Genomic DNA, 25,085 nt, shown 5'->3' with positions numbered 1-25,085 from the left:
CTCACCCCCAAAAGAATATACATTCTTTTTGACCTGTTGACTTTGAGCTTACAAAGCATTTTTTGTCTGAGCTGCAGGAACCACAGTGTTCTCAAACTATCTCAAAATCTTGGTTGCTCATTCTTAAAGTCAAGCTAAGGATCAAAGTGATCATTTTTCTCTCAGACACTACCCTTGAGAAGGTTAATATGTTGATATGTCAAGTGTGAGCAGCTCTTGGGCTGCACATGGATGTGCATTAGGGGATGCATTTTCAAAAAGTTTCAGAGGATCTGAGCTATGTAGCTTGATTTTAATCAAAGCCATGCAACAAAATCATGGACAGGGCTTTGTAAATTTCAGAATAACTTTGTTAAGTGGGCATTTACAAATTTGGAGGAAAAATCCTGGTCCCATCCAAGTGAATTAGAGAACTCCTCAGTTAGAGAATAATGATCTCTGTTAAAGTTTCTACTATGTGCGCTAAATAAAGCATTATCAGGTAATCATAGTGAAATAACTGTAGTAAACACTGCTTTGACTTACACCTATGAAAGCCAGTTGGAGTCCATAGCACTGCACAAGGTGTAAGAAAGGACACAGTATGGTCCAGTAACTTTACTTCAACAAACCCATATTTATGTTCTAGATATTCTCATAACTACATCTCATTGACTATACTATTATTACTGGCAGCTCAGAACTATTTGCCCTACTGTGGAAAAGTGCCTTACCTCTGTGTCAGGTGCCAGTCCTCCCCCAGCTTTTCTCTGACTACATTCTAGTTTTCCAGTCACAAGCAGGGCGATGTGTCTCTACAGCCATACTGAAAGGTGTCTTTCCCTTCTAGGACACACAAGCGGAGAACAAAAGAAACTGCCTTGTGACTTTTTGCATTCCAATCCAAGAAAAGCAAAAGAGAATGGCTTGACTCCAAGCCAGTCCTCTCCAGAGAAACACAAATCAGCCTAACTCCCTGACAACATCTTGTGCTTGGCTTAGCCATTTACAGAATTCTATAGCTCAGTAACCTTGAATCCTCTCCTCAGGGCTCTGAGGAGGCAGTCACTTTTCTCCACTCAGAGTTCTGTCTGAAAGCCAAATTTCTACAGTGATCATAATTGACTCAGCTGGTCCTCATCCTCTCTCTTCATGGTCTGCATTTATGCCTTACACGCATGTGGTTTCTGCACTGCCCTGAAGGTGTAGGAACTACTGAAGATGTATACATTTATTAAATGATATACAATACTGTAATTAAACTGTTATGTTAATTATGATACTTCAAGCACAATGTTTAAATGCTGACAAGACTTTAGCATGCTGACTCAAGAACTCATCACTCCTGTTGATGAAAAGTGCTTTAGAAAACAGAGCAACAATTATAAAATTCATGTGGCAGGGAATCTGTTTGCAGATTTGTATTATGCATAGCCTTCTCTCTTTATTCTGAAAGGTCACTTGAATGCCTTAAGATTTCCCTGTTTGTTTATTGATCTCATAATTACTCAGAGTTTGTGATTATTGGGATGTCTGTTTGTGTCACTTGTGTTATTTTGAAAACGTAGTTGTATTCTTCATATTTAAAAACAGATGTTTGCAGATTTCCACAAGAGTTCATACATTTCAGAGAGGAAAATTTTGACATTTCCAGCAATGAGTACAGACTTTCATGCAGCAAAATGAGAGTTTATAACTTGTTTTGATCTGGAGTTTTATCAGTCAGTTGCTGTTGGTGGAAAATTATTAAATAAAAATTGCATTTTTTATAAAGGAAAGAAACCTTTGTCTCCAAAACAAACAAACAAACAAACAAAAAAAAAACACTCTTCATTTTTTGTGAAGACTACATCTTTGCACATCCCTCACATAACTTATATTCATATGATCAGGTCATAAGATTGCTGTACTCAGTTGGAACTTAGGCCATAAGATTTTCAGTGTTTGTTATATTTTCCTGTTACTTTTTTGCCAGATTAAGAATCCTAATAGATAAGGTTAAACATGATTTTGAAAGGACTCTGAATTAAAATCAAGTTTAGGTGAATCAGTCCCTCAAATTGGGGACAAGCTTTCCTGAGGTCTAAACAACTTTCTGTAATGATTTCTGAAAATGTTGCATACCCTTGCACTTTCTCAGGGCCACACAAACAGGAAGGGTTATCTGTGAACCCATGTTTTTTATGGAGTTTGTTACTATTAACATGAGGTCCAAACCATTTTGCCCTCCCTATTGGCCTGAAATTTCTCTACCTTTCCTTTCCGTATAAGATATCAGGAAGCCTCGAGCTAGAAAGATTCTTACTACAGAACCCAAGGGTGAACTGAGAATCCAGTGGTTATCCCTTTTTAAAAAAGCAAAAGTGGATTGAATCCAGGCTATGGACCTTTTCTCACTCAACAGGTCAGATGGATAATGGAATTTTTGATGAGAATAGAGTAAAGTTCTGACCTCCTCTGCAGTACACACGATAGTCAAGTCAAGATGGGGGTCAAATACACGTTATTTATAAACAACTGTTTACTAATGCTTCATTGTCACCAGAATTGCCTCACATTGAAAGAACCAATGTGAACTTCTAATAGTTCTAAAAATAATGAAGAAACCCAATAAGCCTAATGTCTTCTGCAAAGAGAGGGCTAGGGACACAGGCAACTGTGGAAGAAAAACCTTGAGCTCTTCTCTATTTGGAAGGCTAAAAATGTCTTAATTCAGAACATAAAATAAAGTCTGGGGTGAAGTTGTGTATGGAACCACATTGCCTTCTACATGGGCTACTGCTGTACAGGAGAAAGCAAACTTCCCCTCACATGGGTGGAGGATGAATTCTTCTACGGGCTTGGGGAGATGGTTTGCTTCCCAGATAAAAGAGTGGGTTTATCCTCCAAAACCAGTCAGTCAATCTCATAGGCTCCATGGAGGCCAGTCTGTCGGCATTGGATGATGTCCCAATGCAGCATGGTTTCTGGCCACTATTGGAAGACAGGATACTGGGCTGGATGGACCTCTGATCTGACACAGTATCAGCTTTCTTCTGTTCTTCTGTTCCTGATGAAGAGGTTTTCCTGGCTGACTCTTCCTCAAGAAATCCTCCTCAGGAGAGAGGAGTTTATGGTGGAGATAATTCAGTGGACAGCATTTATCCCTCTCCAAATCCCACCTATTTCCACAGCTGCTTTATCCTGGTTTACAGCTTAATATCCAACCCCTCCTAGACACTGCTGGAGTGTTGGCCTACCGACTGCTGCAAGCCGTGGGAAAAAGAGAATGATGTGGTAGAGGGAACACTCTCATGTTGTGTCCACTCACCTGGATGCAATGCATCTTCATCCACCCATTATGGCAGAGTGAACAATGTGGCCCTAAGTGAAGAATCGCATAATGAAACCAATCAGAGGGGTTGTCAAGGTTTCTTCCCCATTCTAAACTCTAGGGTACAGATGTGGGGACCTGCATGAAAACCCCCTAAGCTTATTTTTACCAGCTTAGGTTAAAACTTCCCCAAGATACAAACTATTTTACCTTTTGTCCCTGGACTTTATTGCTGCCACCACCAAGCGTCTAACAAATATATAACAGGGAAAGAGCCCGGGTTGGAAACATCTTTCCCCCCAAAATCCTCCCCAAACCTTACACTTCCCCTTTCCTGGGGAAAGCTTGATAAAAATCCTCACCAATTTGCTTAGGTGAACACAGACCCAAACCCTTGGATCTTAAGAACAATGACAAAACAATTAGGTTCTTAAAATAATTTTAATTGAAGAAAAAGTAAAAGAATCACCTCTGTAAAATCAGGATGGTAAATACCTTACAGGGTAATCAGATTCAAAACATAGAGAATCCCTCTAGACAAAACCTTAAGTTACCAAAAGACACAAAAACAGGAATATACATTTCATTCAGCACAGCTTATTTTCTCAGCCATTTAAACAAAACAGAATCTAACGCATATCTAGCTAGATTACTTAGTAAGTTCTAAGACTCCATTCCTTTTTTGTTCCCGGCAAAAGCATCACACAGACAGAGAGAACCTTTGTTTCTCCCCCCCCCAGCTTTGAAAGTATCTTGTCTCCTCATTGGTCATTTTGGTCAGGTGCCAGCGAGGTTATCCTAGCTTCTTAACCCTTTACAGATGAAAGGGTTTTTCCTCTGGCCAGGAGGGATTTTAAAGATGTTTACTCTTCCCTTTATATTTATGACAGGGGTCAGTGTTATCTCATGCTGCTACAGATCAGCAACAATGTCATCAGGAAAAATATATGAAACAAACAGATTTCTATGATTGGATAGTATCAGAGGGGTAGCCGTGTTAGTCTGGATCTGTAAAAATGGCAAAGAGTCCTGTGGCACCTTATAGACTAACAGACGTATTGGAGCATAAGCTCCACTTCTTCAGATGCACTTTTTTGCTGCTATGATTGGATAGGAACTCTGACAAATCCATCTCTCCTGAGTGAAAAGATATGAAACATTCCAAACAAAATCATGAGGTTAAAGAAAAAAATGGCTATAATAGCACATATATAAGGAGTCTCATTTCTATTCCGCACAGTATTAATCCTCCATTGTACTCTCTCCACATGTATTCATGGGTCTGGGATCATCACTACCACCAGGGGTTCATCTGCTGCACTTCCAAATCTACACCCATAACAAATTACTCTTAAGACAGAAGTACAAGTAGTGTGTTACATTTTCACAAGAATCCAAGAATATATGCACTGGCTCTTCTGCCCTCCTTTCAGAACAGGACAAATACATTGGTGACATATAAGATGTCTTCCTGAACCCATTAATAGAGACATCTCCGATTCCAGCTAAGTGCTAAAAATCCTTCAATTTCAACAGCTCATTCTACCAGATGAATTCTGATTATCCAATCTGTACCATATGTTTGTTCTGAAAGTAACAGGCATGAGCAGGGCAGTAATACCAGGAAGAGCATTGTCCTAATGGATGATATTTCACATCTTAAAACTCTTCATGATAGTTTTGACAATGCTGAATAATCATCCTTAAACTCCTTTCATTCATTCATTGTTGAGAAAGAAAACTGGGCAAGGTGTGAGAAGACAGACACAATAGACATAATATTTTAAAAAATCAGACTTGTCATACACTGAAGACAGATAGAAGAACTTTAAAACCAACATTAAGTAGCAACAGACCCAAGTTAGAGTGTGCTTAAACATTATTTAGTCAGAAACAAAAAAAGCAAGAATATTTGCACTGTGTAAATACTAAGTTATAAGGGAACTCTAATGACAAGGGCTTCTTCTGACCTAGCAGTGCACAAATCTAGATGTGACTGAAAGGAGAAGCCATTTTGCTGAAGAGTTTAAGGGAAGAAGAAAAGTGAATCTCTGTAAGGAAAAACATCTTGGTAAAGGCCACTGCCCTAAAATCCTCTACTGTGTTTTCAGGGTTCCTTCCCCACTCTGAAATCTAGGGTACAGATGTGGGGACCTGCATGAAAGACCCTGAAGCTTATTTCTACCAGCTGAGGGTAAAACTTCCCCAAGGCACAAACTCTTTGCCCTTGGAGAGTATGCTGCCACCACCAAGTGATTTAACAAAGAATCAGGGAAAGGACCACTTGGAGTTCCTATTCCCCCAAAATATCCCCCCAAGCCCTTACATCCCCTTTCCTGGAGAATAATATCCTAACCAATTGGTTACAAAGTCATCACAGACACAAACCCCTGGGTATTAGGACAATAAAGAAATCAGTCAGGCTCTTAAAAGAAACAGAACTTTATTAGAAAGAAAAAAGGTAAAAGAAGCACCTCTGTAAAATTAGAAGGGAAGCTAATCTCACAGGGCAATCAGATTTAAAACACAAAGGATTTCCCTCTGGGCAAAAACTTTACAGTTACAAAAAGAAAACCAGGAATATGCCTTCCTCTCAGCACAGAGAAAATCACAAGCCAAAAGAAAAGTAAACTAACACATTTCCTTGCTAGTACTTACTAATTCTAATGGAGTTGGATTGCTTGCTTTCTTGATCTCTCTCCGGCAAGCACACAGAACAAACAGACAAAAGTCTTCCCTTCCCCACTCTCCCCCCCCCGACAATTTGAAATTATCTTGTCCCCTTATTGGTCCTTTTGGTCAGGTGCCAGCCAGGTTACCTGAGCTCCTTAACTCTTTACAGGTAAAAGGATTTTGTGCCTCTGGCTAGGAGGGATTTTATAGTACTGTATACAGGAAGGTTGTTACCCTTCTCTTTATATTTATGACATGTGTCCTAATGGATTGAACATAAGGGAAATAAGAATTTGAATAGATTAGAACAGAGAAATTGTTCATTAGGGTTCAAAGAGAGGTTTGGGCTCAGCTAGCCCTGAAGCCCATTATCGGCCTGGAGTGGGGAGAAAATGACAGAACCTGGCTCAGCTCAGGGCTGAGTGGTGAAAAGGCAGGAGCTAGCTGTCTCCCTACTTGAGGGGAAGGGTCACTAGCCTGCCAGTGAAGGCAGCCACCAGGGAGTAAGCACTGTCTCCCAAGCAAAGACTGTGGAGACAATCTAGGAAACTCCAGTAATTGAGTGACTGAAGCACAGAGACATTGTGGGGTTTGGCCTCACCAAACTTACAGCTGCACCATATGGAGGAGCCTGGAACCACGATAGTGTGTCATCCCCAGGGTCCATGAGAGGTAACTATGTGACCCAAGCCACCTCAGCAAATTGGACTATAGGGGCCATGCCTCAAACTGAAGGGACAGTGGAGGAAGGAGCCCATGGCAGTGGATTTATACTCCCTGAAGGGAGAGTCTCCTGTTCAGGGGTTGACTCACATAAAGCCATGGGCTGGGACATGGTGGAGTGGGAAGGCCTGGATCCCCTATCCCACCACTTAAAAGACTGAGGCACATCAACAAGGGAAGAAAGAGGCTGAAGGTCAGGTGTGCCATCCACTAGGCCACCTGGCTCCTCCAAGCTCCATGTTACAGTTACCTAAATCTAATGGTGGGGAGAAATTTACTCTGTCTCTTACCTTTTCTTTAGGCCATTAAAAATTATTTACCACACAGTCACTACTAAACACCACTAAAGATGGTTAGAGTATGGTAAATTAAGTTGTCATAGGTTTCAGAGTAGCAGCCGTGTTAGTCTGTATTCGCAAAAAGAAAAGGAGTACTTGTGGCACCTTAGAGACTAACAAATTTATTAGAGCATAAGCTTTCGTGAGCTACAGCTCACTTCATCGGATGCATTTGGTGGAAAAAACAGTAGCCTCTGTTTTTTCCACCAAATGCATCCGATGAAGTGAGCTGTAGCTCACGAAAGCTTATGCTCTAATAAATTTGTTAGTCTCTAAGGTGCCACAAGTACTCCTTTTCTTTTTAAGTTGTCATAGTCACTCTGTCTGGAGTGGTTAATGACCATAATTGTCAGAAAGCAGGGCAGACACCCCAAACTAATTGTATGTTCTAAAATTGTATTTCACCAACCCAGTAACAAATGTAAACTCCTGAAGCACTGTAATAGCTTTACCATAGAGTCACAGATAGACTAGAGTGCCCAAGGGGACTATCTTGCCACCCAGTCAAGATGGACTGAGTGATGGTTGGTTGCCATATACCAAAGATCACAAAGGACTCAGGTTGCTCCCAATCCTAAGAGTCCAGTCACTTACCTCAGATCAATTTGTATCTTAGATCTCTCAGCAAAACAATGTTGGTAGCCTATCCTATCATAAACTAACAAAATATTTATTAACTAAGAAAAATAAGAGAGTTATTTACAGGTTAAAGCAGGCAAAATAAACACAAATGAGTTACAGTCTATGGTTTCAAAAGGTAACCAATTTAATAATCTGTCAGCACTGAAATGTCTTTTAAGGCTAACCCAGGTTGACCCTGGGGATCTTTGCTTTTGTTTCTTAGCTCAAGCCCTTGAGAGGGTTCAAACTGCACAGAGAGAACCATTTCTTCTCATGAGCATCTTTATATGCTGTTCCCCCAGAGCTCAAACTGATGAGATGAACTCTCCTGCATGTAACTTCATGTGTGTTTGTCCTACAATGGTCCATTTAGTCTTGATAGTCCTCTTTGACGGGCAGGGGAACCACTCTTCCTGCCTAGGTTCCCAGTTCAGAACAGTAATTTTCTCCCCAATTATAAAACAAAACTTTCATATTGCCTTATAGCATGGGAGACAGACATTACAAGTAAGATTAATGCAAGCAGCAACTTACAAGCATTTTATAGAACTTAAGCACCCAAGTCTAACACCTATCTTGAACACTACTAATATATAGGTGAGCTGGTCTTGTTTCCAGCTATGAATTTATCAGTGTTCAGCTGACATCTCCTACAGTCTTGAAAAGAACTGGCACCTGGTTTACCAGCATCACAATCTTGTCCATGTGAGGCGCTACAAATGCCATTTTACTTGCAAGACCATAGCACTCAGGGTCATTTCTTCTGGCACAAGCAAGCAAGAACATAATTGCAACAACCTCTAAACATAAATTAAGCATCCTTCGAAATGGCTTACAACAGCCCAGTTTACATAACAAGAACATTTTTTTCCAAAAGAAACTCCTCTTGGAATTAACTGTTCAGATGGATAGTAGGTCTGAATATCTCTTCACACTAAGATATTGATTGGGAAATCTGTCCACACATGAGAAAGCTATTCATTCCCATCGTGATTTAATTATCTGACTACAGTTTCAATGGGCCGATGTAGACAGTAGAAAGACAAGAAAAAGTGGTGTATCAGAATCTGGAAGAAGTGTTTTTTAATTGATAAACTAGTTTTCAGTTCTCCCTGACTAGCGGAAAGATGGATTTTGTTTGATATTCTTGTTGGAAAACCTCATCCCTACAACAAGTGCAACTGTCTATAGCACAATTTTCTAATATGAGAAGGAAAAGATTCTGTCTACAAATTGTCAGGGAAACAGTGATAGCAAAAATCATTTAAACATGTTGGAAGCTAGCATAGTTTTTATTTCAGCATGGATGGTCTTGCAATCACATTTGCTCATTTATCCATGTGTGGTCAGTGCTTAAGGAAACTTAGTAGTAGCAGATAGGGCTTTACTTCTCTGCTGGGGTGTTACTGAAGAAAAAAAAATAACTAGAGAAAACAGCAGTGCCTCTATTTCAATTATGTATCGCCTCTAATCCTCCTTGGTTTTGTCTGCATCTTTCTTTTTATGGTGTCATAAGAAGAAACATATGGCACAGAAGCAAGGATCAGAATGATTATCTATTCTAATATGTGGTCTTGGCTTTTTTGTCATGGCTAGAGGTTTTTAATCAGTGGTATGACAGACCTTTTTGAAGTAAATGTAGTGCTCACTAAAGTTGTTGGATTGATAGTCCTGGAGATGGAAGTCCTTTATCTACAGAATAGGTAGAGTATAGCAATGAATAGTAGCAAAGCTAACTTCCCTGCACCAATCCAGCGGCCTCAACCCTGTTCTAGGTCTATCACCTTGAAGGAATGAGGAGATAGTTTACCCTCAATGAAATCCAGAATTTCATTTTTACCCCAGCCATTTAGATGGCATAAAGTGACCAGATTCTGATCACATTTTGACAAGAGAGAATTCCCATGGCATAAGGGAATCAGCTGTTTGCATAAAAACAGCAGAACCAATTTCAGTGCCAGCTTGGTCCTAGTGGAGCTGTACTCTACCACATGGATCCATTATTAGCATATCGTCTCTTAAGGACTTACACAAATGGTATAAATTATACCAGCTAGTAAACTGCTTTAATCCATGTCTCCCAAGAAAATCCCTAAAAAAATTCATTGAAATTTACAACAGGAGATTAACTTTTCATTGGGAAAAAAAAGGTTTTAGGACCCTCTTAAGTCTCTCCAGATGGGGGATCCAGACAAAAATCACAAACCCCAACATATTGGGGATAATCCCTCCCTGTAGCCACAAAAAAGGGTGGGCAAGTCTACAGTGCTGCCAGTGATCCACCACCAACATAGTGGGTTCTGGGGAAATTGCTCTGGCTTGGGCCTCTGAGTCAGGCTCAGTCTGTCCATCTTATCCTGGAAATCTGCTGTATTCTCCTTAGGGTCAGGATGAAGATGTCCTGGATGGGAGCTCCTTCCATAGTTTCAGGAGTCCCTGCCACAGTCAGCCGTTTGGACCAGTCCAGTGCCATTATCCCAGGCTGTAGTTTTCCCCCTTTTAAAGACTTCCTCCCATAATGCATGATTGACAGGGCCAGAGAGTTGCGGCTTTCCCTTTCAGCCAGGCCTCTCTGGCACCTACCTCCTCTGTGTGGAAGCTATCCAGCCAGTCACACTCCACAAGATGGAATGAAGCAACTCAGGTTAACCTGGGATTAGTTAACTAATTGAGATAATGGGAGGCAGTTAATTAGGGGGGGAAGCACCTGGGCAAGATAAAAAAGAAGCTATGCCCAGTATGTGGGGACTAAGAGAACAGAGAATCCTGGGAAGAATAGACATCAGGATGCAGATCGTCTGTCCTATGCTTTTCAGTTTGTCCTGACTGAGCATTCTCAGCATAGCCCCTCCATCAACCATAGTCAAACCTATAATACAAACTAAAAAATTATTAACTAGAAAAAATAAATGAGTTATATAAAAAAGTTAAACACACACACACACACACACACACACACACACACACACACACACACACACACACACACACACACACACAGGAGTTACAGTCTTAGGTTCCAAAAAGTTGTAGTAGCTGCTATATATGCAAACTCTCTATGTCCTTTAGGGCTAACCCAAACTACTCAGCTTGGGGATCCCTTGCTTATATGCTTAGAAATATTGCCCTCTTTGAATTCCAAGCAGCATTGTGACACAGTTCCTTCTGATCAGGCATTTTTATTCCCTTCCCCCAGAGTTCAAACTGATAGAGACTGGGACCTGTTCTGTCTCCTCTTCATTGGTGTGTGTGTGCGGGGGAGGAGGGGGAGCGCAAAAATCAACAAAGTCTTTGTCCTTTGTTTCATAATGACTCATTTGGTTTCAATGGGCCTTGTGTGTAGGACCAGAACTTTTACACTAATTAATGCTTCTTTTCTGTTTGACAAGTGACAAAATTACAGAGGTTTGCAATGCAAACACTCAATATAACTTTATACCAAGATCTCAAGTGAGATCAACACATGCAGCACCATATAAGCATTTAATCAAGCCTAAATACATTCTTAACAACTTAAAATCTATTTTAGCAAAGCTAACCCACAGGTGAGCCAGACTGGTTTCCAGCTGTGCATTTGTCAGTGTTCAATGAGGCCGAGGGGACATAGCATGAGGTAGTACCTGGTTTGCAGCATCACAGCTCACTGTGAGAACTTCATCCCAAGAGGAGAGACCCTTCCCACAGCTAATAAGAGGCCTATGCTTCAAAAGGGGGTTCTGGGTCAAGTGGGACCCGCTGGTAAGGAACCTGAATATAAGTGGGATTAATAGACAAAGGTTACTCAGTCCCTTCCCAATGAAATTAATAGCAGGTTTAAAACAAGCCAAAGTCAACACACAACATAGTCACACAACATAGTCAATTTGTGGAATTCATTGCCAGGGGATGTTGAAGGTCAAAAGTATAATGGGTTTTAAAAAAAAGATTTAGATAAGTTCATGGAGGACAGGTCCATCAATGGCTATTAGGAAAGATGGTCAGGGATGCAAACCCATGCTCTGGGTATCCCTAAGTGTCTGACTGACAGAAGCTGGGAGGGCATGACTGGGGATGCATTACTCCATAATTTCCCTCTTCTCTTCTTTTCCCTCTGAAGTATCTGCCATTGGCAACTGTCAGAAGACAAGATATTGAGATAGATAGACCCAATATGGCCGTTATGTTCTTAAAATTGCCTAATGATGCTCTTTAAAAAGGCAAAGGATTTCAATATGGCTAACTGAGAAGGAAATAACAAAATCCTGACTGGTATCATTATACATGATGGACTAAAGCCGCTGCTAGCAAAAGCAGGTGAAACCCTATTGATTTCAAGGGAATGTGACCCAATATCAATGTTATAGTTAGATTATGAGAAAATGAAATTTCTCATAGTTTCAAGTTAAATACCTTCAGTCATGAATAAAATATATATGTATCCAATCTATATGTCTTAAATGAGCTCTTACATAGAAGGCTTTTGTTTATCTGGATTTTGATATGATCCCCAAATCGTTTTTAGAGTAATTAAAGAATGTGCCAGCATTGTGGACTGTATCCTAAATGGATTGACAGTAATAGCTGAACAAAGCATTAACTAAAATGTGCCTTCATTTGCATTAGAAGCAATCCAAGGAATTCAATGGGATTGTACCATGTGTAAATCAGAGAATGATGTACCATGTATAGAATGTCACTGGAAGACACCAGCAGTGAGGATGATATTAGAATTCTTGATGATTTGGCCACATTGTTCCCATACTGTGAAGTTAGGAAGGTACAGATAATACCGAGTTAACTCACCTAAATGAGACTGTCTAGCTGCTTTTGTATGCAATGATGTTGTAGCCATGTCGGACGCAGGATATTAGACAGACAAGGTGGGTGAGGCAATATATTTTATTGGACCAACATCTGTCTGTGAGAGAGACAAGCTTTTGAGCTTACTTCAGGAGCTGAAGTAGAATTCTGTGTAAGCTTGAAACCATGTCTTTCTCACCAACAGAGGTTGGTCCAATACAAAATATTACTTCACCCAGCTTGTCTCTCTAGCTCCTTTTGAGCATTCTCTGCTACATTTTTAATCAATGTGCTGTATAGCACACAGCCATATAAGAAATGCTTTGTCATGATGGTGATAGTGACAGAAGTGATTAGTATTAAAAGCAGAACAAAACACTCCCTGCTTTATGGATGTGTACTGAATTCAGGGCATCTCTTGTGAGGGAAGCAGGAGAACCCAAATCCTAGTCCTAGGAAAATACCCATTATACTTCAATAAGACTAGGATTTGCCCCCAAGCAAGAGAGACAGAGTTGATATTCAAGATGTAATAATATATCAAAGGGATAGAAATAGATTGAATACTTGAAGAAGCCCATCCTTCAAGGTTCCAAGCATCATCATCTCATTGACTTCAATGAGAACTGAACACATTCTTGTGGGATGGGCTCCACAACTTGCAGAATAAGGAGTTTTATGCATAGTACCCCAGTTTGCTCCAAGGTCAAGATATTTAAAAAACAAAAAATTCCTAAATTAAGGGTTCTAAAATGCAACTAAAATTTTCATAAGTGTCAGCATGCATACACCTAGCTGTAGAGCACGGATCAAGTAAGACCATCCTGTATCACATCTAACAATGGAACAGACGCAGGAGAGGCCATAAAAGAAGCATCTTAAAGAGTTCACATAAAGTATTTTTTTCCTAAATATGCCCAAAGCAGTGCAAAAGAAATGTGGAAAGTTGGCAGTAATGGTGTGAACAGAAGCTGGAGTATGCTTACCAACGAGAGACTGCAGCTGCAGCCATCACAGACATTGCTACTGAATTCACTTTCTACAAAACAGTGGCAGTGCTTGGTAAAGAGTCAAGTATCTGAGCAGACACTGCATGGAATGCCTGAGCCACAGGTCAGAAGCAGGAGCTATCATCATTCAACCGCTGAAAGGATTTGACACAGCAGACCAGTAGGATAATAATTTTTTCAGACTGAAAATGTGCCTGTGAAAATACACCAGTCCTTCTCTGCTCCCTCTTGGAGGTGTTGCTTCCCTGACACACCTGCCCACAGGAAAAGTGGACCTGGGAAGGAGGGAGTTTAGACCTCTGGGCACTGCCTAGAGAAGCAACTCAGGCTCTGCTATCAGCAGAACCAACAAGCTTTGGTCCTGCAGCAGCATGAAGGTCCATGAGGAGGCAGTACCCACTCAGGATCCACCAGTTGAGATAAGGTTTGTCTGCTTATCCTAGAGAGGAATGCTGGATGTAACTGGGGCTGGAGGAGTGCCCAAGAGTACCAAAACCTGCATCAGGGCCTCACAACCCTACTGTACATTTGATAGAAGTTTGCAATAAACTGTTTATTTTGTTGTGGAGTTAAAAGCCCAGCTGGCCATTTTTGAGTTGAACTTCAACTAACTGTTACAGGACTAACAAAGAGCAGAAGACACCTTGTTTTGGTGAGCTGTGACAATACCCCTACTAACATGGCTCTGACACTTTGCAGACTACTGAAGGAAAACCCAAACCCAAGCCCAAGTCTCTGAGAATAACAGTTCATGGCTTTATTTCCCTTAAAGAGAGGGCAGGCCTTGAAGGGTATTTTCAATACTAAACCTCAGCAGGAGGTTCTTTACACCCACCATTTGCTTTTTTGTGTGCGTGTGTGTGTGTGGGGGGGGTGTTGGGTACAAAGCAGTTTTATTTTTGAACCCATCTATTGTCTCTTCCAAGGGGCTTCATCTAGGAATTAACTGTACACCTCGTCTAACTAGGATTTTGTAACTATGGTACCTGCAGCCTTTGACTTCTACAAGTCCTACCAGTCTGTTGATATTAGATGTGACTATTTAATGGGAGCAAAAGTGCTAAAACTTTCAAAATGTACCATCTGAAGCACACAAAATGCTTAGCTCCTAGTCTGTAATATATCTAGCATGTGGCCTGACACTTGAAAGGAATTGAAATGCCAGCTCCCTAATGATAATCCCACCATGGGGCAGAGAAAAAGTTAGACAGCTAAATGATATCCAGTATTGTATAACTGCATGGAATACTTCATAGGTATCAAATAATGTAAGAAATATAGCTGGCTATTGGTTTTAAGTAGTAATTGTCTGTCACAAAATCAAAAACTAATTATTTTTGTTTGGGTCTTCACTAACTCAGTATGCCCATAATAAGTAAAGTCAACGAATGTTGAAGAAAAATACTGAAGGTGGAAAACAAATTGCTGTTTGCTGCATGCTGAAGAGTAGTCTATTTATTATAAATACAATGGAGAAATATTTGAAAAATAGTTCCTTTGTGTGAAAGAACAATTGCTGTAATACTGTCAAGGTCACTGAGATCGAAAGTGATCTGCTGTATAAGTGAAGTGAAGGCAACAAAAGTGATTACCTAACTGGAGAGAGCAATCTTTGGAGGCTATGAGAAAATTTTGTACATTTGTACACTTTCTTTCAAGTGACGCTAAATCTAGAGAGCTACATAGGTCACTGGAATAAGGCCCTTGCCCTGAAAGCTTGTTTTGTCACTTTGGTCTAACAGTAGAGATGTGCTAGCAGCCTCAAAAGCCTCTTTCCTCATCAATCCACTGGAGATAGGAAATGCACACATTTCATGGGCAATTATCTACTTGTACCTGCTTTTAACCCCAAAGTGGTATTTCTTTCCATTTGTAATATAACATGACATGTTCATTGAGTTGTGCTGGGTCATGCTGCATCACATTGAGTATGCTGTTATCCATCATGTCTTGCTGCGTCAGTTATAAAGTGGGTATATTGCACCACAGGCAGTACTTAAAGGAATATTAATTTTGCTACAGAGCGTAAGTCTACCACTGCAGTTAGATATCCAGAGATGGCCCATACCAGTTGACTCTGGATTGAAGGGCATGAACTAAGAGGCTGTTTAGTTGTGGTGTACACATTCAGACTCACGCTGCACTCAGAGTTATGGGATCCTCACACTTCCTAGAGCCAGGGCTCCAGTGCAAGCCTGAATGTTTACACTGCAACTAAACAGCCCCTTAGCCCAAGCTCAAGTCAGCTGACACACGCCAGACATGAGTTTTTAATTGCAGTGTAGACATACACAGAGTGGGTAGAAATGGCAGGAGAGGGAAAGCCTTAGCATTACTAGCATTGCCTAGAAGGGGAAGGAGAGGACTGGAAAACCTTTAAGTATGGATTTGCTTTACAGTACAGTGTATTTTGTTAGATGCTTGTTTTATCTGTGTGCATTGAACACTTAAAGGAGAGCTATTTCTGTTAGGGTGAGAAAAAGAAAATAGTATCTTCCCTATTTGGGGGAAGATGCCTGATCCTGACACGGGCAGTTTGGTTCCTGCATATTAGGAGGTCCTCAAATATTTAGGGTCAAATTTTACCATTAGATTCATGCCCAAGGTTTCCAGTAACTTAAACAGGGCATACATCTGAGGGCAGAATTTAGTCATATAGCAGCATTTATTTCTCTGATTCACTGAGAACAATTCTGTTTCTGAAAATAAAAATAAACTCAGGACTTTATTAATCTCGTCATGCTTTTTGCCACCATGCATTTATCAACTTTTTAAAAAGTGTTTTAGATAAAATATAATGTTGACATAAATGAAAATTTGTGCTTGATGATCAAAAAATGATGAACATGAACTGAAGACTTCAGATATGATACTATGGCTTAAATTCCTATGTTCAAATTCAAATTGCCTCCTTTGACATATTTTTATTTTATTTTACAATATAAAACACTGATTCATGAATGCAAATACTTCAAAAATTGACCATAGTGAATAAGCATCAGCCCACAATGTTTTATAAAATAGCCATGTATTCAGAAAATGAGCATTGTAATCTATACAATGTTTTTTTATACATTGTCTTCCCAGAACAAATTTCTTTGTGTTTCTGTTGTAGACTTGTTACTGTCATGGCCTGTCATGTTAAACAGAAGAAAATACATTTAAATAGATTCAGACTAATATGAAAAAGTTAATTGTCACAATGATCCTGTGACCTGCCCATGATATATTGTTCTCAGTGGATCATAGAAATAATGATGTTAGACAGCGTTGTTACACAAAACTGCTTAGATTTAAATCTTAATTCTGGTTCTTCTAATCCCATGCGTGAATGTGCTTTTTAATTTAGCAATGCATTTGTCTTTTGTTTTGGCATTTATTTTTCATTCATTTAGAAGAAGGCAGATTAGTCATAAGAAATGTTAATTAAGTAACTGTCTGTGTTAGCATGTAAAATTAACAAAATAAATATATGACATTCATATTGTAGTAGCGAATGAAGTGCCACAACTAGGTTGGGCTAGGAGCTGTACAAACAGACCTTGCCCTGAAGAATATACATTCTAAAAAGACAAGATATAAAAATGTGAATCAAGGTATCTGGAGAAGATATTGGAACCTGGGAGTTTATCAAGTGTGCGGCAACCAAATACAATATAGACAATGCCTCTAGAAGAAGCTAGATAGAGAACAGCACATAGGAATTTAGCATCCAAGCATGTTAAAGGAATGACATTTTAGGATGATATTCACTCATGTGCAGAGGGTAAGAATAAGGAGTATATATTCAGCAGTTAGGGAGTTAAGTATGGCATAGGTCTTGTGCCAGAGTCAGTTTCACTCTTAAGTGTTACAATACATGGTATTGAATCTTTTATACGGTTAAGTTTTTGTTTTAGGACATATGCAATTCTAGCATCTCTAATTACAAAAGCAAAATATATACTTTTGCAGCTCATTTGGAAATTATGGAATAACTTTCAAGCATTTAGGGATCAATCCTGCTAGATGCTGAGCATGCTGGCTCCGATCAAGCAAAGTTCTTGGGCCCAGTTTTTAGACATAACTGTAGTCAGAGTTGTAATGTGTAATGGATTTTGGAGGTTAAATCTCATTTTCAAAAGTGAGGGGGAGGGATAGCTCAGTGGTTTGAGCATTGGCTGCTAAACCCAGGGTTGTGAGTTCAATCCTTGAGGGGACTATTTAGGGAATCTGGGGGAAAAATTGGCAGTTGGTCCTGCTTTGAGCAGGGGGTTAGACTAAATGACCTCCTGAGGTCCCTTCCAACCCTGATATTCTATGTATATCCCATTGACTTTCAATTAGACTTATAGGTTGAAATGGTAAGTGGAACAATGGTTAAATACTTCCTTTAAAAAAAATCTAAATTAAGCATGTGAACAGTACTACTCATATGCTGAGGGTTAAACATATACTTAAGTACTTTTCCACATTAGGATCAGGGGGTTCAGAACCTTGCATGATTAAGCCTTTCACCCAGTTATAAGGTTCTAAAACATCATAGTAACCGAGGGCTGCAAAGGACCTTGAAGTCATATAGTCCATCCTGCTGTGCTGATGCAGGACTAAGTATATCTAAGACCATCCCTGACAGGTGTGTTTATCAAACCTCCAATAACAGTGTCAAGTTTTCTGGAGTGTCTAACAACCATGAGTGCCAACCTAGGGCATACTTAGATTTCTTCAACCAAGTATCAAGGGTGAACTCCTCAAGCACCATAGCAGCCTAACCATGGAATGCATCCGATGAAGTGAGCTGTAGCTCACGTAAGCTTATGCTCTAATAAATTTGTTAGTCTCTAAGGTGCCACAAGTACTACTTTTCTTTTTGCGAATACAGACTAACACGGCTGCTACTCTGAAACATGGAGTCACAGACAGTCCTCTTGGGTACTCCGGTCTACCTTGCCACACAGATAAACTCGCCGTTGTGATAGAGGGTCCCTTTCACCAAAAATCACAATATTCTGGTTACTCCCAGTCCCAAAGGACCAGTTACTTACTCTAAGTCAATTCGCAAAAAGAAAAGGAGTACCCGTGGCACCTTAGAGACTAACAAATTTATTAGAGCATAAGCTTTCGTGAGCTACAGCTCACTTCATCGGATGCATTTGGTGGAAAAAGCAGAGGAGAGATTTATATACACACACACACACACACACACACAGAACATGAAACAATGGGTTTATCATACACACTGTAAGGAGAGTGATCACTTAAGATAAGCCATCACCAGCAGCAGGGGGAGGAAAGGAGGAAAACCTTTCATGGTGACAAGCAAGGTAGGCTAATTCCAGCAGTTAACAAGAATATCAGAGGAACAGTGGGGGGGTGGGGTGGGAGGGAGAAATACCATGGGGAAATAGTTTTACTTTGTGTAATGACTCATCCATTCCCAGTCTCTATTCAAGCCTAAGTTAATTGTATCCAGTTTGCAAATTAATTCCAATTCAGCAGTCTCTCGTTGGAGTCTGTTTTTGAAGCTTTTTTGTTGAAGTATAGCCACTCTTAGGTCTGTGATCGAGTGACCAGAGAGATTGAAGTGTTCTCCAACTGGTTTCTGAATGTTATAATTCTTGACGTCTGATTTGTGTCCATTCATTCTTTTACGTAGAGACTGTCCAGTTTGGCCAATGTACATGGCAGAGGGGCATTGCTGGCATATGATGGCATATATCACATTGGTAGATGCGCAGGTGAACGAGCCTCTGATAGTGTGGCTGATGTGATTAGGCCCTATGATGGTATCCCCTGAATAGATATGTGGACAGAGTTGGCAACGGGCTTTGTTGCAAGGATAGGTTCCTGGGTTAGTGGTTCTGTTGTGTGGTGTGTGGTTGCTGGTGAGTATTTGCTTCAGATTGGGGGGCTGTCTGTAAGCAAGGACTGGTCTGTCTCCCAGGATCTGTGAGAGTGATGGGTCGTCCTTCAGGATAGGTTGTAGATCCTTGATGATGCGTTGGAGAGGTTTTAGTTGGGGCTGAAGGTGATGGCTAGTGGCGTTCTGTTGTTTTCTTTGTTGAGCCTGTCCTGTAGTAGGTGACTTCTGGGTACTCTTCTGGCTCTGTCAATCTGTTTCTTCACTTCAGCAGGTGGGTATTGTAGTTGTAGGAATGCATGATAGAGATCTTGTAGGTGTTTGTCTCTGTCTGAGGGGTTGGAGCAAATGCGGTTATATCGTAGTGCTTGGCTATAGATAATGGATCGAGTGGTATGATCTGGATGAAAGCTAGAGGCATGTAGGTAGGAATAGCGGTCAGTAGGTTTCTGATATAGGATGGTGTTTATGTGACCATCGCTTATTAGCACCGTAGTGTCCAGGAAGTGGATCTCTTGTGTGGACTGGTCCAGGCTGAGGTTGATGGTGGGATGGAAATTGTTGAAATCATGGTGGAATTCCTCAAGAGCTTCTTTTCCATGGGTCCAGATGATGAAGATGTCATCAATGTAGCGCAAATAGAGTAGGGGCATTAGGGGACGAGAGCTGAGGAAGCGTTGTTCTAAGTCAGCCATAAAAATGTTGGCATACTGTGGGGCCATGCGGGTACCCATCGCAGTGCCGCTGATTTGAAGGTATACATTGTCACCAAATGTGAAATAGTTATGGGTCAGGACAAAGTCACAAAGTTCAGCCACCAGGTTAGCCGTGACAGTATCGGGGATACTGTTCCTGACGGCTTGTAGTCCATCTTTGTGTGGAATGTTGGTGTAGAGGGCTTCTACATCCATAGTGGCTAGGATGGTGTTTTTAGGAAGATCACCAATGGACTGTAGTTTCCTCAGGAAGTCAGTGGTGTCTCGAAGATAGCTGGGAGTGCTGGTAACGAAGGGCCTGAGGAGGGAGTCTACATAGCCAGACAATTCTGCTGTCAGGGTGGCAATGCCTGAGATGATGGGGCGTCCAGGATTTCCAGGTTTATGGATCTTGGGTAGCAGATAGAATACCCCAGGTCGGGGCTCCAGAGGTGTGTCTGTGCGGATTTGTTCTTGTGCTTTTTCAGGGAGTTTCTTGAGCAAATGCTGTAGTTTCTTTTGGTAACTCTCAGTGGGATCAGAGGGTAATGGCTTGTAGAAAGTGGTGTTGGAGAGCTGCCTAGTAGCCTCTTGTTCATACTCCGACCTATTCATGATGACGACAGCACCTCCTTTGTCAGCCTTTTTGATTATGATGTCAGAGTTGTTTCTGAGGCTGTGGATGGCACTGTGTTCTGCATGGCTGAGGTTATGGGGTAAGCGATGCTGCTTTTCCACAATTTCAGCTCGTGCACGTCGGCGGAAGCAGTCTATGTAGAAATCTAGGCTGCTGTTTCGACCTTCAGGAGGAGTCCACCCAGAATCCTTCTTTTTTGTAGTGTTGGCAGGAAGGTCTCTGTGGGTTAATATGTTGGTCAGAGGTGTGTTGGAAATATTCCTTGAGTCTGAGACGTCGAAAATAGGATTCTAGGTCACCACAGAACTGTATCATGTTCGTTGGGGTGAAGGGGCAAAAGGAGAGGCCCTGAGATAGGACAGATTCTTCTGCTGGGCTAAGAGTATAGTTGGATAGATTAACAATATTGCTGGGTGGGTTACAGGAACCATTGTTGTGGCCCCTTGTGGCATATAGTAGTTTAGATAGCTTAGTGTCCTTTTTCTTTTGTAGAGAAGCAAAGTGTGTTTTTTAAATGGCTTGTCTAGTTTTTGTAAAGTCCAGCCACGAGGAAGTTTGTGTGGAAGGTTGGTTCTTTATGAGAGTATCCAGTTTTGAGAGCTCATTCTTAATCTTTCCCTGTTTGCTGTAGAGGATGTTGATCAGGTGGTTCCGCAGTTTCTTTGAGAGTGTGTGGCACAAGCTGTCAGCATAGTCTGTGTGGTATGTAGATTGTAATGGATTTTTTACCTTCAGTCCTTTCGGTATGATGTCCATCTCTTTGCATTTGTAGAGGAAGATGATGTCTGTCTGTATCTGTGCGATATAACCGCATTTGCTCCAACCCCTCAGACAGAGACAAACACCTACAAGATCTCTATCATGCATTCCTACAACTACAATACCCACCTGCTGAAGTGAAGAAACAGATTGACAGAGCCAGAAGAGTACCCAGAAGTCACCTACTACAGGACAGGCCCAACAAAGAAAACAACAGAACGCCACTAGCCATCACCTTCAGCCCCCAACTAAAACCTCTCCAACGCATCATCAAGGATCTACAACCTATCCTGAAGGACGACCCATCACTCTCACAGATCTTGGGAGACAGACCAGTCCTTGCTTACAGACAGCCCCCCAATCTGAAGCAAATACTCACCAGCAACCACACACCACACAACAGAACCACTAACCCAGGAACCTATCCTTGCAACAAAGCCCGTTGCCAACTCTGTCCACATATCTATTCAGGGGATACCATTATAGGGCCTAATCACATCAGCCACACTATCAGAGGCTCGTTCACCTGCGCATCTATCAATGTGATATATGCCATCATGTGCCAGCAATGCCCCTCTGCCATGTACATTGGCCAAACTGGACAGTCTCTACGTAAAAGAATGAATGGACACAAATCAGACGTCAAGAATTATAACATTCAGAAACCAGTTGGAGAACACTTCAATCTCTCTGGTCACTCGATCACAGACCTAAGAGTGGCTATACTTCAACAAAAAAGCTTCAAAAACAGACTCCAACGAGAGACTGCTGAATTGGAATTAATTTGCAAACTGGATACAATTAACTTAGGCTTGAATAGAGACTGGGAATGGATGAGTCATTACACAAAGTAAAACTATTTCCCCATGGTATTTCTCCCTCCCACCCCATCCCCCACTGTTCCTCTGATATTCTTGTTAACTGCTGGAATTAGCCTACCTTGCTTGTCACCATGAAAGGTTTTCCTCCTTCCCCCCCCCCTGCTGCTGGTGATGGCTTATCTTAAGTGATCACTCTCCTTACAGTGTGTATGATAAACCCATTGTTTCATGTTCTGTGTGTGTGTGTGTGTGTGTGTGTATATAAATCTCTCCTCTGCTTTTTCCACCAAATACATCCGATGAAGTGAGCTGTAGCTCACGAAAGCTTATGCTCTAATAAATTTGTTAGTCTCTAAGGTGCCACGGGTACTCCTTTTCTTTTTGCGAATACAGACTAACACGGCTGCTATTCTAAGTCAATTGTACCTCAGATTTCAAACCGAAGACAATACGTGTAGTCAAGCTAAATGTTTATTAACTAGGAAAAAGACATGAGACTTGTTTATAAGGATAAAGCAAGTAAACACACACACAAATAAGTTGCCGTCTTAGGTTCCAAAATATAATAGAAACTGCTGTGATATGCAAGCTTTCTATGTTCTCTAGAGCTAATCTAAATAAAGCTTGGGGATCCCTTACTTATGCTTAGAAATATTATCCTCTCCAAATCCCAATAGTATAGTAATACATTTCCTGCTAATCAGGGAATTTTATTCCTCAAGGGTTTAACTGTGATGGGACAAAGGTTTGTGTAGGTCCCCTCTTCATGGGTGTGGGGGGAGCAATCAAAGTATTTGGTCCACTGACATTCCACAATTGTTTGTCCAGTGTCTATGGGTCTTCTTGTGTTGAGCAGGAGATAACACCTCTTGAGGTAAACTAGTATTTTGTACTTGGTAATGCTTCTCTCCTGACTGTAGGGGTTTTCAGTTTCATAGCAAATGCTTTTATAGTTACAAAGCAAACACTTAAATATTACCATAAAATGTAGGATACAGATCTTATAAGTGAGATTAATTCATGCAGCAATTTGCAATTGATTAATGCAATGAAAGAATTTCATAAAGCCCAAACATTGAAAATCTCTATAAACCTAATACCTATTTTAACAATACTAACAATCTGAGCCAGACTGGTTTCCAGCTCTGCATTTGTCAGTGTTCAGTCAGGTCTAGCAGCCTTGGCATGAGCTGGCATTTGGTCTGCAGCATCATACATGGGGATCCCACAACCTCCCCTGGTAACCTATTCCAGTGCTTAACTATCCTTAAGGTTAGAAAGGATTTCCTAATAACTAACCTAAATCTCTTGTGCTTCAAATTAAGCTTCTTGTCCTCCCCCTGGTGAACAGGGAGAACAACTGATCACTGTCCTCTTTATGAGAAACTTTTATGTCTTTGAATGGGGGACGTAATAGTCTTCTCTAGACTAAACAGTCACAAGTTTTTCCACATTTCCTCAGAGGTTGTGTTTTCTAAACCTCTTCTAATTTGTATTGTTTTTCTCTGGACTCTCTTCAATTTATCCACATTTCTTAAAGGGTGGTGCCCCAATCTGAATACAGTATTCCAGATCAGGCCTCACCAATTCCAGGTACAGTGGAACATTTATCTTCTATGTCTTACATGTGACACTCTTAATATATCCTAGATTGACATTTGCCTTTTTTGCAACAATCACATTGTTAATTCATTCAGTTTGTGACCCACTACAACTACCCTATCCATTTCTGTGGATCTGTACATTTAAGTGAAGTACTTTGCACTTGTCTTTATTTAATTTAATCTTGTTGATTTCAGACCAATTCTCCAATTTATCAAGGTAATTTTCAATTCTAATACTGTCCTCCAAAGTGCTAGCAAACCTGATCCAGTTTGGTGTGATCCATAGATTTTATATTTTCATTAATAACTTAGATAATAGAGACTATGCTTATAAAATAATATGGTTTATTTTATAAGCATAGTCTCCTTTTTATAAGGGTTTATTTTATAAGCATAGTCACATATTTAGATTTAGCGTTTTCCCCCCTCAAATTTGTCATTTTAAACAAAGAAAATTGGAAACAAGTTTTCAAAAAATTCATCAAAATGCTAGCTTATTTTTAAAAAGTCATTTATTTTTCCACCAGTAGAAAAATAATTAAAAAATTTGCAAGTGGGTTTTGCCTCACTTTTTAAATATATCTTTTCCTACAACAAATGGAGTAATAAAAGGGGGGGATAGAAAATTATAAATGATGTTTTTTTACTGAAAAATTAGTTTCACTTTGAAAAAAGTGTCAGTTTGATTGTTGATTTTATTCCTACCAAAATAATTTTAAATTAAAAATAAAACTTAAAAAAAAATCCCAGTTTTTACCAGCTCTACTTGATTGTCCTTATCACCACTAAAAAAACCCCAAGAACAAACAACTCCACTGAGACATCACTATCAGGAACAAGAACACAGGAAGATTGTGGAGCAAAGAAAGAACAGGCAAAGAGAAATACTAGACCCAATTGGCTACCTGCCAATGTATCTGTACAGTACCTGAAAAGACTGGACTTTGTATTCCCAGAACCTTCTATACACTGAAGTGAGACAGAAGCTCCCTGTAGGGGAAAAACAGATCCTAATACAGAGGAGGAAAGAGAATGGTAGTTAAAGGAAAAAAGTGAGCTACATACTAAAAGAAATAGAAACTCCAATATCATTTAAATGCAGCTGAATAGATCTAAGAGAAAAGGAGAAGCTGGTTGTAGTCAAGTGTTTGTTTCCTCAGTGGAGATAATTAGAATTTTTTTTAAAAAAGTCACCCAAAGGCAGTATTACCAGACAGTTTGGTGAGAAGAATATGGAGCAGTCAAGATGCTATACCGAATATTTTGTAGTTACAAGTGTCCTACTAGAGAAGCT

General features: G+C 40.4%; 1 long non-coding RNA gene across 1 annotated transcript in view; it reads right to left on the bottom strand.

Moving 5' to 3' along the window:
- The window catches only part of LOC119852118, a 50,866-nt gene extending 50,030 nt beyond the window's left edge, over positions 1-836 (bottom strand). Inside the window, exon 1 of the long non-coding RNA XR_005291527.2 lies at positions 714-836. This is a non-coding gene — a long non-coding RNA (uncharacterized LOC119852118). The remainder of the gene's footprint in view (positions 1-713) is intronic.
- Between the last annotated feature and the right edge of the window lie 24,249 nt (positions 837-25,085).

This window comes from Dermochelys coriacea, chromosome 2, assembly GCF_009764565.3.
Source record: "Dermochelys coriacea isolate rDerCor1 chromosome 2, rDerCor1.pri.v4, whole genome shotgun sequence".
Taxonomy (NCBI): domain Eukaryota; kingdom Metazoa; phylum Chordata; order Testudines; family Dermochelyidae; genus Dermochelys; species Dermochelys coriacea.
The sequence above is the reverse complement of the archived record's forward strand: the minus strand, read 5'-3'. Positions and strand labels throughout refer to the sequence as shown.